The sequence below is a fragment of the Gopherus evgoodei genome, chromosome 2, assembly GCF_007399415.2.
Source record: "Gopherus evgoodei ecotype Sinaloan lineage chromosome 2, rGopEvg1_v1.p, whole genome shotgun sequence".
In the NCBI taxonomy this organism is placed as follows: domain Eukaryota; kingdom Metazoa; phylum Chordata; order Testudines; family Testudinidae; genus Gopherus; species Gopherus evgoodei.
In genome coordinates, this window is record NC_044323.1 from 177620904 (window position 1) to 177635468 (window position 14565).

The 14565-nt window shown below is 41.8% G+C and overlaps 1 long non-coding RNA gene across 1 annotated transcript; it reads right to left on the reverse strand.

Annotated features, from left to right (window-relative positions):
- Positions 1–240: 240 nt before the first annotated feature.
- LOC115645145 lies at positions 241–13527 on the reverse strand. The gene is made up of 3 exons (XR_003998662.1): positions 13433–13527; positions 2464–2467; positions 241–252 (listed from the first exon to the last, which is right to left on the reverse strand). It is a non-coding gene; the product is annotated as an uncharacterized LOC115645145 (long non-coding RNA).
- Positions 13528–14565: the final 1038 nt, after the last annotated feature.

Below are 14565 nucleotides of genomic sequence, written 5' to 3' on the forward strand. Positions count from 1 at the left end.
GGGGTTAGGGGTGGGGTATAAGACTGTGAAAAAGCTGTCTGAAACGAAGAGATGGGTGAAAGCTCTTGGCTGCCCACTTGATGACTACACTAGTGCTGGACAGCTTCAGTCTGTTTTGCAGTAGATTTCCTGCCTTGCAGTGTGAATTCCACTGAATAGCGTTAAGCTCCTGTACAACAGACACCATTATCCATCTTATCACCCAAAAGAGTAAGTGAGGCTCAAAGGGCCCATGGAGGTATAAGGAGATGACTGGGCCATTCTCCATTATTGGGGGACTTTCCCCCTATATTGGATAAGATTTGATGTAAACTAGGTTAGGGATTGCACTGCATGGAGATCGGTTCTTATGTTTCTGTTCAAACACAGATTTCCAAATGCAGATTTCAAGGGAAAGGTCAAATAGAATCACATAGTCAAAGCAAGTCCTGATGGGAATGGATTCACCCTCACTATATTTTGACCATCAGTTAGTGAGGATCCCAGGGCATTAATACTGAGTTCCAACAGTTAAGAGGAAGAGAAAATGTTCCAGGACAATGGCAAGTGTTGTAGAAGGTACGTACCAGAATTTTAGTAGAAGATACTGGGCTTAGGTGTAATCTCATTGGGATTAGCATTGTGCAGAAAGAAGCATTTATATAATTTCAGTGGATTTACACTAGGGATATGTTTTACCTAATGTTTTGATCTAGTGGCAGTGTGACTATAGATATGTTTACAGAGAGAACATAAACCTTTTCTCTTACAAAATCTCCCAGTTGTTGAAGTCCTTAAATCTGCTGATATCCAGTTGTCCACATGCTGTACTCTGCTTGCGGCTATATTTTCCCTCCTGCTGTCCTACGCACTCCCCTTTTTAACATGCACATGATGATAAGCTGATATCTGTGTGAGTTAGGACATGAAGTTGCATTTTTAAAGCTTAGGCACATTAGATGTGAGGACAGATTTATATCCCATTTTCTCATATTTCAGCTTTGCCTTACCTTGCTCTTACTAACATATAATTCCTTTTATTTATTAGGAGAGCATTGTGGTTTCAATGCAACATTACAAGCATGTTTCTAATATCAAGGCTTTCCTTCCCTCTCTCAAATTTTTTTATATCCTATGTCACAGCAAAGAACTTACTAATATATACTGTCTGCACAACTGTGTGTTTATCATCAGATTAGTTGGATTGGACATGTGATTTTGGAGAATATATTGCCATTGGATACACTTACTTGAGCTGTAACCTGAAGTTTAATCAATAAAAATATCAGCAATAAATTTATCTTGTTTTCCTTTTTTATACTGCAGAAATCCCTCAGTAGCAACGACTTTCAGCTGCTCCAGCAGAGATGCCTCTGTCACTTATTGAGTTCTCTGTCACTTCATGGCAACTCCCATTTTGTGTTGTCCCATCTGAAATCTGTCATGCTCAAATGACCTTGAAATCTCCAGTGATTTGATTGCAAAGGAGATATCATCAGGGCTCTTATGCAGATATTATCTGAATCTCCTTCAACTTCTGCAATGTATTTACACATATTTACAAATGTGAAAATAAAAATACAAAAGTTTTAAAAATTGTAAATATCACTTTATTCCAAACAGTGACAATGGAAGGGCTTGTCTGTTAGAAAGCCCACTATGTGTCAATGTCTGTAGCTCTAAAATGAAGTATTAGAATAAATGTTCAGTGAACTGGACTGTCCAACTAACTTAAAAGTCTTAAATATGACCTGTAAAGAAAAAACAATTAGGATTGTGTGCTTTTTGGTTGTATTGCTTCTTTATGGTATATAATGGCTGAGAGATAAGAGGAGGGGAAAGAGGCATTGTTTTTAACCTATAAATTCACGTCCTGTGTAGCCTAGAAGAATCTGTGAAGAGGAATCTATGATAACTAATGAAATAGTAACTTCAAAAGAGTAAAGAACATGAATGCCATGCTATTTGGAAGGGAAAGGAATTTTAGTTTGACTTTTAAAACTCTATTAAATAATGCTTATTTAACTTCAATAAGTAAAGAACATTTGGGTCAAAATTCCCACATCTCCTATTATACTATTCTTGATAGATGAAATCTTGGCAAAACTCCCAATGACTTCAATGGGGCAGGATTTTACCCATTGTTTCTAAGAGAAAAAACCCCACCCATCAGAATAGAAAACTAAACTAAAATAAAAACAAAATTAAAGCAATGAATCATAATAAAGAAATAAAAAAGAACACTGTGCTTATTTTTATTTGCAGGTCACCTTTAAGTATTTTTCTCAAAAGAAGCATTGGCATATCATCGGGTCAGGATTTATTGTCTGGAAGCCATTTACTCTAAATATAATACATAAATAGGGAATGAGGTGTTTTGCTAGCATAAATGATAATCAGTTTGGCCTTCCACTTTATTGTTTTCACTGAAATTTACAATTTGAAGTGGTAACTCAAATCTAGAGAAATTTATATATTGTTTACTAGTCTCTGATCAGAAATGGTGAAAGTCCTTATCTTTCTTTCCTTAATTATTTTAGGATTTTATATAGTACCAATTACTAGAGTATCTAGGCACCAAGGGACAGATTTTTAAAGGTATTTAGAGGCCTAAAGGTGCAGATAAGACCTTGTGAAATTTACAGAAGAAAAATTAATGGGAGTTAGGTTCCCACTCACTTTTTAAAATCTCACTAGATGGCCATTGACATTGTTAGGCATTTAAATACCTTTAAAGATTTGTCCCTGAGAGAACAATAATCAGTGTAGTACCAAGAGTCCATCCTTGGAGATATTTAAACCTAGAATGAACAAAGCACTAGAAAATATAATGTAAAGAGAGGAATAATCATAGGATATTAGACTAGATCAGGGGTTGGCAACCTTTCAGAAGTCGTGTGCCGAGTCTTCATTTATTCACTCTAATTTAAGGTTTCGCGTGCCAGTAGTACATGTTAACGTTTTTAGAAGGTCTCTTTCTCTAAGTCTATAATATATAACTAAACTATTGTTGTTTGTAAAGTAAATACGGCTTTTAAAATCTTTAAGAAGCTTCATTTAAAATGAAATTAAAATGCAGAGCCCCCCAGACTGGTGGCCAGGACCCGGGCAGTGTGAGTCCCACTGAAAATCAGCTCGCGTGCCAACTTCGGCACCCATGCCATAGGTTGCCTACCCCTGGACTAGATGACCAGATGGAACTTTTTCGTCTTTAATTTCTTTCATTCTTTGGTAGTCAAAGGGTAACATTCGTTGTCTTCATTTTGTCTTTTTTTTGGTAGAAGACTCCAAATGCATTATAAATTAACTCTGATTTGCATGACAGTTTTCTTGCATGTAATTCTAAGTATGAGCTAGAAAAACCATTTGGTTTGTGATTTATAGCTTTTATATTCAATTTTATTTGTATTAAATTTCCTTAATTCTCAATACATTTCTGTTCCATTCATAAAACAATATAGACTTCCACCAGTGACCAAAACATACATGTGAATTCCCAGGGGTGTTAATAAAAATTTTAATACAGTGGATAAAGTCGCTTGCTTTATTTTCCAAAGGTACTGAGATATCCCAGTGATGGTCAAAGCACATGATCCAAAATAGATTAGTCAGAAAAATATTGAATTCAGAGCCTGGTGCTTTAATTTAATGCAGGGGAACTAGCCCTACACATTGTGGCTGTGGGATCGGAAGAATGCAAAAGTGAGTGCAGGAGAGTTCACCCTTTGAAACTGTGCTAAAGCCCTGTTTCAGCAAGGTACTTCAGCACGTTTGACTTCAGGCATGTTAGCAGTCCCATGAAGTCAATGGGACTATATGTATGCTTTAAGTATAAGCTTAAGTGCTTTGTTGAACTGGGGCCTAAATTCAGTTTGGATAGACCCCAGGCTTTGGCATTTCACATTAGTATTTGGTGTGATTGAGAATTGGGTCTGCTTTTCTTCTAGAAATGTACAAAAAAATTAACCACCCTTATGTGGTAGGCTCTTTATTAAAGAGTTATAGTTAGAAAAATGGCTATGTAAACATAGTATCTTCTTAGTCAACATTAAACATTTCATTAGCACAAAATGTATTACATTCAGACATTATTTTGGAGTAGCAACTAGTATTCTGAGGGTGGCTAATAAGTAGTGTTTGGAATTATTTTTGTTATATGCCTACCACTCAGGGATTTTTTCCCAACAATTTATCAGGACAGACTGAAGTTTCCTGATACTCTTCCTGCATAGAGTGTAGTTCTGAGTGTAGTGAGTTTTAAGGGCTTACCTTTGATGACAAGTGAAAGGGCAACTGGGTTGTCTATAATATATAAATATTTAAATACAGTAAGAAAGGCACAGAAAATATCTTTAAAACAAATAGGAAATGATATTGGATAAACCAAATCTAAACCAAACCTAATGTTAGTTAATTAATTACCAAGAACTCTCTGCAATATTTACTTAACAACAGTACTTTAGCCTGAGTGTCCCAACAGATACTCAATCCACAGACCTTTTCTAAGATGCTTTCAGTTCCCTGGGGCTCTACAGTAAACCCCTATAGGAGACTCAGATCAACAATTCCTTTCTTTAGACAAGTTCCCCATTCTAGACCTTCTCCACTCAAACGTAATAATAATTCTTCACATTTATACAGCTGCTTTCATTTGAGCATCTTACAATGTTTTTACAAACATTAAAGACTCAATTCTCCCTTAGTAGGAGTTACTCATATCCTCCAGTAGGAGAATAGGGAACTAATTGAATAGAGATTACAAGAACCCTGAAAGGTCCCATTTTATAAGTGGGGAGAACTGAAACTTGGGGAAGGGAAATGATTTGTCTAAGGTCACACAGAGAGGTTAATGACAGAGTCAAGAATGGAGCCCAGAGTGCCTGACTTCCTGACCCAGGATGTACACATAAGCCCACACACACTCTTCTGAACTCAGCAAGGCATCCTGAGATCGTTGCTGACATATGGGAGGGATGTACAGAACAGCTTCATTAGCTGCCTTACAATGTGCGGGAGTTGGCAGCCTTGTGAAGCCTGTCTCACTTATTCTTTCTTTTTGGCAATGAGGGCCAGGTCATTTTTTTGGGTACCTTGAATTAGCAATTTATCTCCAGTTCATTCCTAGGATGCTATCAGTTGTGCCTGACACATAGAAAGAGTTGCTACCAGTGTTGTAGGGTTACATTCTCTCCATGTGGAAGTCAGCTCATGGTAAGTAAAGCTCTTCATAAAACTAAGCATTAGAACTATTCTTGACTCTGCTACTGATTGCACAATTTGTCCCAAAGGTCACACAGCAAATTTCTCTGTGCCTCAGTTTCCCATTTGTAAAATGAGAATAACAATACTCACTCATCTTTGTGAGTGTGTCTTTGAGATCTGTAAGGGAGAAGATCTATGTAAATGTTAAGTATTGTGAGTCAACATTAAATAGAAGTTTCTCACATGCATCCAGAGGGGAATAGACTTTTACTGAAACATAATCTAAGCAGTAATAGAAGTCACTGCAATTGCATCAACGACCTGGCAACAGTTACATTTCATATCGTTCTCACTTTCTTTTTCATATACAGGCATGAGAAAATGCTTCCCCCATTAAGATCACATAGCAAGGATTTTCATTGTTCAAAATGCCTGCTAAAACATTTTGGTTTATGTAGAGGCCGAAAGTAGTATTACCTGTGGGGCTTCAGGCTGAGGGGGCCTCCGGGCAAAATACTCTACATGTTGAAGAGAAAATGCAGTTACTGAAGTCAAGTTTATGTTTTTTAACCTATTTTTCTTGAGATAACTTTGTCAGATTGTCAAACAAACTCTCCAATGGGATTTGAGTCACAGCCACATTAAACTGGAATCCAATCTTGTTAATGCTGGCCTCAGCTAGTGGATATTCCCTCTGAGCAAGCCTGCACCATATTAAGCTGCCTTCTGTTTCTTCAACCTAAACTGTGAATGTATAATCATATTTCCTTTTGAAAATGACTTGTTTTTCTTCAGCAAAGAATACTGTGGCACCTTATAGACTAACAGATGTTTTGGAGCATGAGCTTTCATGGATGAATACCCACTTCGTCAGATGCATGTAGTGGACATTTCCAGGGGCAGGTATATATATGCAAGCAAGCTAGAGATAATGAGGTTAGTTCAATCAGGGAGGATGAGGCCCTGTTCTAGCAGTTGAGGTGTGAAAACCAAGGGAGGAGAAACTAGTTTTGTAGTTGGTAAGCCATTCACAGTCTTTATTTAATCCTGAGCTGATGGTGTCAAATTTGCAGATGAACTGAAGCTCAGCAGTTTCTCTTTGAAGTCTGGTCCTGAAGGTTTTTTGCTGCAGGATGGCCACCTTAAGGTCTGCTATAGCGTGGCCAGGGAGGTTGTAGTGTTCTCCTACAGGATTTTGTTTATTGCCGTTCCTAATATCTGATTTGTGTCCATTTATTCTTTTCTGTAGAGACTGTCCAGTTTAGCCGATGTACATAGCAGAGGGGCATTGCTGGCATATGATGGCGTATATTACATTGGTGGACGTGCAGGTGAATGAACCGGTGATGGTGTGGCTGATGTGGTTAGGTCCTGTGATGGTGTCGCTGGTGTAGATATGTGGGCAGAGTTGGCATCGAGGTTTGTTGCATGGATTGGTTCCTGAGCTAGAGTTACTATGGTGCGGTGTGCAGTTACTGGTGAGAATATGTTTCAGGTTAGCACTTTGTCTGTGGGCGAGGACTGGCCTGCCACCCAAGGCCTGTGAAAGTGTGGGATTATTGTCCAGGATGGGTTGTAGATCCCTAATGATGCGTTGGAGGGGTTTTAGTTGGGGACTGTATGTGATGGCCAATGGAGTCCTGTTGGTTTCTTTCTTGGGTTTGTCTTGCAGTAGGAGGTTTCTGGGTACACGTCTGGCTCTGTTGATCTGTTTCCTTATTTCCTCGTGCGGGTATTGTAGTTTTGAGAATGCTTGGTGGAGATTTTGTAGGTGTTGGTCTCTGTATGACGTGTTAGAGCAGATGTGGTTGTACCTCAGTGCTTGTCTATAGACAATGGATTGTGTGATGTGCCCGGGATGGAAGCTGGAGGCATGAAGGTAAGCATAGCTGTCGGTAGGTTTTCGGTATAGGGTGGAGTTAATGTGACCATCACTTATTTGCACCGTGGTGTCTGGGAAGTGGACCTCCCATGTAGATTGGTCCAGGCTGAGGTTGATGGTGAGGTGGAAGCTGTTGAAATCGTGGTGGAATTTTTCCAGAGTCTCCTTCCCATGGGTCCAGATGATGAAGTTGTCATCAATGTAGCATAGGTAGAGAAGGGGCATGAGTGGACAAGAGCTGAGGAAGCATTGTTCCAGGTCTGCCATAAAAATATTGGCATATTATGGGGCCATGCGGGTGCCCATAGCGGTGCCACTGATCTGGAGATATGTATTGTCATCAAATTTGAAATAGTTGTGTGTGAGGATAAAGATACTGAGCTCAGCAGCCAGTTGTGCTGTGGCATCATCAGGGATATGGTTCCTGACAGCATGTATTCCATCTGTGTGTGGGATGTTTGTGTAGAGAGCCTCTACATCCATGGTGGCTAGGATGGTGTTTTCTGGAAGGTCACCAATGCATTCTAGTTTCCTCAGGAGTCAGTGGTGTCATGGAGATAGCTGGGAGTGCTGGTGGCATAGTGTCTGAGCAAAGAGTCCACATATCCAGACAGTCCTTCAGTGAGAGTGCCAATGCCCGAGATGATGGGGAGTCCAGGATTTCCGGGTTTGTGGATCTTGGGTAGTAGATAGAATAACCCTGGTCAGGGCTCAAAGGGTATGTTGATTTGTTCCAGTGTTAGTGTAGGGAGTGTCCTGAGTAGATGGTGCAGTTTCTTAGTGTATTCCTCAGTGGGATCTGAGGGAAGTGGCCTGTAGAATTTGGTATTGGAGAGTTGTCTGGCGGCCTCCTTTTGGTAGTCAGACCTGTTCATGATGACAACAGCACCTCCTTTATCAGCCTCTTTGATGATAATGTCAGGGTGGTTTCTGAGGCTGTGGATGGCATTGTGTTCTGCACGACTTAGGTTATGAGGCAAGCGATGTTGTTTTTCCACAATTTCTGCCTGTGCCCGTCGGGGCAAGCATTCAATGTATAGGTCCAGACCGTCATTTCGACCCTCAGGAGGAGTTCATGTGGAGTTCTTCTTCTTGTGCTGTTGGTGGGAGGGTACCTGTGTATGAGTGGGCTGTTCAGTGTTGTCCTGAAAGTATTCTTTGAGTCGGAGACGGCGAAAGTAGGCTTCCAGATCGCCGCAGAACTGTATCATGTTGATGAGGGTGGCAGGGCAGAAAGAGAGTCCCTGAGATAGGACAGACTTCTCTTCTGGGCTGAGTGTGTAGTTGGATAGATTGATGATATTGCTGGGTGGGTTGAGGGTACCACTGTTGTGGCCCCATGTGGCAGGTAGGAGTTTAGACAGCTTACAGTCCTTTTTCCTTTGTATAGAGGTGAAGTGAGTAATGTAGATCTCCTGTCTTATTTTAGTGAAGTCTGTTTGTATGGAAGTTTGGTTATTAATGAGAGTCCCCAGGTTGGAGAGCTCTTTTTTGATGTTTTCCTGTTTGCTGTATAGGATGCTAATCAGGTGGTTCCTCAGTTTCTTTGATAGAATATGGCATAATCTCTCACTGGTCTGTGCAGTATGTAGATAGCAGTGGAATTTTTACCTTTAGTCCATTTGGTATGATGTCCATTTGTTTGCATTTGGAAAGGAAGATAATATCTGTCTGTATTTGTGCAAGTTTCTTCATGAGGTTGATGGATTTCCACTCCATACAACTAAATGCAGTGCCTTGCATGGTGTCAAGTATCAGAGGGGTAGCCGTGTTAGTCTGGATCTGTAAAAACAGCAAAGAATCCTGTGGCACCTTATAGACTAACAGACGTTTTGGAGCATGAGCTTTTGTGGGTGAATACCCACTTCGTTAGAAAAACAACATCACTTGCCTCATAACCTAAGTCGTGCAGAACGCAATTACAGAAGCAGGATTGATTTTCCTACAGAGTGTTACACTTGTAGAAATAGCGATAATCAAATTTCAGTATAATGTCGCTACACAAGTAATTCTTCCAATTAAAATTGTATCCATTTTGCAGACCGATTGGGCTGAATTCTAATTTCAGTTACCCCAGTATGAATCCAGAATAGCTCCATTGAAATCACAGGACCAATCTTCAACTCCTATAATCAAAGTGAATGGAGCCATACCAGTTTACATCAGCTGAGGATCTGCCTCCATATTTTCTATGTAATGTGGAGTTACACTTCACATTGGCACAACTGAAATAAAAATTCAATCCAACTGACTAAAATAAAGTCTGTGCATCACCAGTGAATTGAAAACACTGTACTTTTTTACAGTGTCCCAAACATTCTCTCATCTAACCCTCCATAAATATGAGCAAGGCTGGTTATAAGTATAGTAGTATCACAGATAAAGTATTTTTTTTGGCTTCCAGAGTTAGTTTTAAAGAGTCCTTTATGATTTGAGCATAATTACCTACAGCATAGAAAAGAGAGAGGGATGTCCCACCAAGAAAAGCTTATGTTCTGGATGAACAGCCCTGAAGTAAGAAAAGTGAGAAATTCTGGCTAGCCACAGAGAAAGCATGCTTCATCACTATGCCTTCTGAAATGTGCCTCCTTAAAAAGCTTCCTGTGCTGCCCCTGTATAGTTCCTGTGCCTGTTTCTGAGTTTGTATGGCTATACAGCCATGCCTACTTAAATGGGATGTGGATTGTTCAGTTAACTGGACAACCCAGCCAAAATCCGCTTGTCAAGCAACTTTCCAAATGTCTTGGTTTTTCTCCAGACACTTCCCATTCTTATGGAACTTTCTTCCCTCCATTAGTGTCCTTTCCACCCTCTGGGTGGTGCCTTCTATGGCTTCTATTTTTCCTTCATTAGGAAAACTCATTATGCATCTTAAATGGACATCCGCGTAGCTCAAAAGCTTGTCTCTTTCAGCAACAGAAGTTGGTCCAATAAATGTTATTACCTCTCCCACCTTGTCTCTGTCAGGTAGAAGAGACACAATAGGCATTGCCTAATAAGTCCACCTTAGCTGACCTGCACTTCATAATACCTGTCAAAGAGAAATTCAGAACAAGCCCAGCTAAGACAAGGGGACAAGTCTTGTGATCAGATATCATAACAATGATTCCACAATTCTTCCAAGTAGCCTAGTAGCTCCAGTAAGTGCCTGTCACTTCCTTCAAATGTAACTTGCTCATGCAACACTTCTGATAGAAGGCCACTGTAACTAGTCACCCACTATACAAAACCTCATTTTCACAGGTAATGCTTATATACAGTAGAATCTCAGAGTTACAATCACCAGAGTTGCAAACTGACCAATCAACCACACGCTTCATTTGGTACCAGAAGTGCACAACCAGGCAGTAGCAGAGATCCCCCCACCCAAAAAAAAAGCAAGTACAGATCTCTGTTAAACGTAAACTACTAAAAAATAAAAGGAAAGCAGCATTTTTCTTCTGCATAGTAAAGTTTCAAAGCTGTATTAAGTCAATGTTCAGCTGTAAACTTTTGAAAGAACAATCATACCATTTTGTTCAGAGTTATAAACATTTCAGAGTTATGAACAACCTCCATTCCTGAGATGTTCTTAACTCTGAGGTTCAACTGTACTTGGCTGCCATGGAGACATACCGTCTCTCTCTCATACACTCACACCACACACACACGTTCCTGAGATCCTGGTTTAAGATGAAGAAAATCGATGTATTTAGATATAGGGTTTTATCCTGGGCCCCAGCTCTGGTTGTTTTGTGGCACTAAGGCAGTACAAAGCAGCCAGAATGCTGTTGTAAAAGAGAAGCTGAGTATCCCCCTCTATTATAGGGAAATTTATAGGTTGGGCAAAACTGGTGTAACTGGATCTAGGCCCCCTCCCCCTTCTTGATGTTGGGGTCATGTCAGAGACATATGAGATAGAAAGTGGCTGGACAGATAGTTGGTTACAGGTGGCTTAATGTCAAGCAGTTGCATGAAGAGTTATTTCATCATCAAGTCAATAGAAAGGTGGCTTAGAGCTACTTTTTTCCTCCTCACCCTCTTTCTTCAGCTCTACAGAGTATAAATTCAGTACACCTAAGGATTGGGCCCACAGGGCCTAATTCTCCATCGGAATATAAAATGGGCCTGATATTTTGCCATCTTGTACCTTAAGTAGCAATTTACATCTGTGCAAAGTGGGTGTAAAATGCTACAGGTGGTTTAGTTTGTTCCAAGACCTCAAGGTCTTGGAACAAATTTTGAAAGATATAACATAGTTTTACAAAAGGTAGATTGTGCCAGACCAACCTGATCTTTGTATCCATTTTGCTCTGAGAAGATAACTGATTTTTTAGGCAAAGGAAATGCAGTACATCTAATCTATCTAGATTTCAGTAAAGCATTTGATACAGTTCCACATGGGATATTATTAGTTAAATTGGAGAAAATGGGGATTAATATGAGAATTGAAATGTGGATAAGGAACTCGCTAAAGGGGAAACTACAACTGGTCTGTAGCGGGGTGGCCACCGGCTCCAACCCTGAAAGTGCTTAAAGCAGCCCAGGGAAAAAGGCTGCACCAGGGAGCCAATTCCTAGGGTGATTGAGGAAGGCAGTAACAGCTGGGGCCATGCCCCAAGGAGGCCCAGATGGTCTCTATAAGAGGCTGTGAGCCAGGAGCTCAGGCACTTTCTCTCTAGCTGTGGAGGGAGATGGGCCTGGCTGCTGGGGAGCTTAGAATAGGGTACCTAGAGTGGAGAAGGGCTGGGGAAAGGACAATAGGTACTGGGGTTGCAGGGGTGCAGCCTGGGGGTAGGCAAAGGCAAAGGCAGTAGGTCCAAACCCTCCTTGCCGATGATGAGTGGCAATTATACTGCAGTCCACCCCAGTGAGTGGGGGCTAGATGGTGACTGGCAGTAGCCAAAGACTGAGGCAAGGTTGGGATATGGGGTTGGGGATTCCCCGGGGGAGGGGAGACCCAGGGAGACTGCGGGGTACTGCAGGGGCAGAACCCTGAGAGAAGGGATACTGAGGTCCAGGAGGGACACGGGGGTCCAGCGACAAGTGGGACATCAGCCTGCAGAGGGCGCTCCAAAGGCTGGACAAGCTAATTCCCTGGATGACCAGCAGGAGGCACCACAGCTGTGAGTTGTTGCCCATTATAGGGTCAAACTGAAAGGTGAATTGTCAGACTGGAGGGAGTTTACTAGTGGAATTCCTCAGGGATCAGTCTTGGGACCAATCTCATTTAACGTTTTCATTAATGACACAAAAAGTGGGAGTGTGCTAATAAAATTTGTGAATGATACGGCATTGCCAATATGGAGAAGGACTGGAATGTCATACAAGATATCTGGATGACCTTGAAAACTGGAGTAGTAGAAACGGAATGAAATTTCATAGTGCATAGTGCACGATCATGCACTTAGGGACTAATAACAAGAATTTTTGCTATAAACTGGGAACATATCAGTTGGAAGTGACCGAGGAGAAGAAAGACCTGGAAGTACTAGTTGATCACAGAATGACTATGAGCTTCCAGTGTGATGTGGCTGTGAAAAAGCCTAATGCCATCCTAGGATGCATCGGCAAGGCATTTCCAGTTGAGATAGGCAAGTGTTATTACTGTTTGTAGTGAGGTGAAGTGGCCACCTCCAAGACAGAGTGGGAGGGACCACTCTCTGCTACTGTGGTGCAGAGCCAGGCCAGGCCCGCCCCTTGTGCCAGAAGCTGAGATCCGAGACAGGAAGTTTAAGAGGTGGGGCCTCTAGCTCAGTTGGGGCAGGGCCAGGGAAGGAGTCAGACACCTCTCCCTTGTTGCTGGCCCCAGAACCAGGGACTGAGCAGCTCCAACCTTTGTCCCCCTGAGGAGCTGCCGGGACTGCTGTCGGATGTGTATCCCGAGTAGCTGCTAGGACTGCCAGCTGCTGAATGTCTCAGTGAGATGGAGGACCCTTTGCCCATGGAGCCTATCCGCTGACTGTGGTAGGAAGTAGCCTAGGGAAATCAGACCTTAGTCTGGTTTTGCTGTCAGAGCGTGAGTCAGTGTGTTTCAGTGGGATCCCTGCTGACCCAGTGGCAGAGCCTTCTGCTACTTTCACTGCCCTGGGCTGGGACCCAGTGAAGCAGGGTGAGTGTGGGCCATCCTGCCCCTGGCTGCCAGTCTCACCCCTGGGGGTGGCAGTCTCCCTACCTTATTCTGGATAGCCTGTGTTTGCTTATTGCTCTGTCCTGCCTGAGGGCCAGAGCCCCCTATATTGTTTATTGCTCTGCCCTGCCCAAAAGGCCAGGGCTATAGACTGTTGATCTGCTAATTCCTCTGCTACTTAACTTTGACCGCTGTGATGTAGTGAAGCAGAGTGGCCTCCCTCCAAGACAGAGGTAGAGGGACAACCACCAAACCGCTACACCGTTATACAAGGCAGTTGTGAGACCTCATCTGGAATACTGGGTGCAGTTCTGGTCTCCCATGTTTAAGAAAGTTTAATTCAAACTGGAACAGGTGCAGAGAAGGGCTACAAGGACGATCAGAGGAATGGAAAATGTACCTTATGAGAAGAGACTCAAGGAACTTGGCTTGTTTAGCCCAACCAAACAAAGACTGAGGGGAAATATGATTGCTCTCTATAAATACATCAGAGAAATAAATACCAGGGAGGTAGAGGCATTATTTAACTTAACAGCAGTGTTGACACAAGAACAAATGGATATAAACTGGCCATGAACAGATTCAAGGCTTGAAATTAGATGAAGGTTTCTAACCATCAGAGGAGTCAATTCTGGGACAGCCTTTGAAGAGGAGCAGTGGGGGCAAAACACCTAACCTGTTTCAAGGCTGAACTTAATAAATGTATGGAAGCTATGATGAGATTGCCTACAATAGCATGTGGCCCATCTGCGACTGTTAGTAGCAAATATACCCAGAGATGGGACACTAGATGGGAAGGGCTCTGAGTTACCACAGAGAATTCTTTCCCAGGTGTCTGGCTGATGGGTCTTATTGACATACTCAGGGTCCAACTCATTGCCATATTTGGGGTTGGGAAGAAATTTCCCCCCAGGTCTGATTGACAAGAGGGAATGGGTTTTTTTCACATTCCGTTGCAACACAGAGCATTTGCTGGATTGTTCTAGAGTAAATGGTGAATTCTCTGTAACTTGAAGTTTTTAAATCATGGTTTGAGATTTTCAGTAACTCAGTCAGAGGTTATTACAGGAGTGGGTGAGTGAGGTTCTGTGGCCTGCTGTTTGTCATAAACAGATAGTTAAGGGTTAATGTCTCTTTTACCTGTAAAGGGTTAACAAACAGGGAACCAAACACCTGACCAAGGGACCAATCAGGAGACAAGATACTTTCAAATCTTGGTGGAGGGAAGCCTTTGTTTGTGTTTTTTGGGTTTGGCTTTGTTCTCTCTGGGATCTGAGAGTGACTGGACGTACTACAGGCTCTAATTTTCTATTCAAGTAGTAAGTGCAAGTAGAAAGGCGGTTTAGTCTTTTTAATTGGTTTTCTTTATTTGCAAATGTGTATCTGGCTGGTA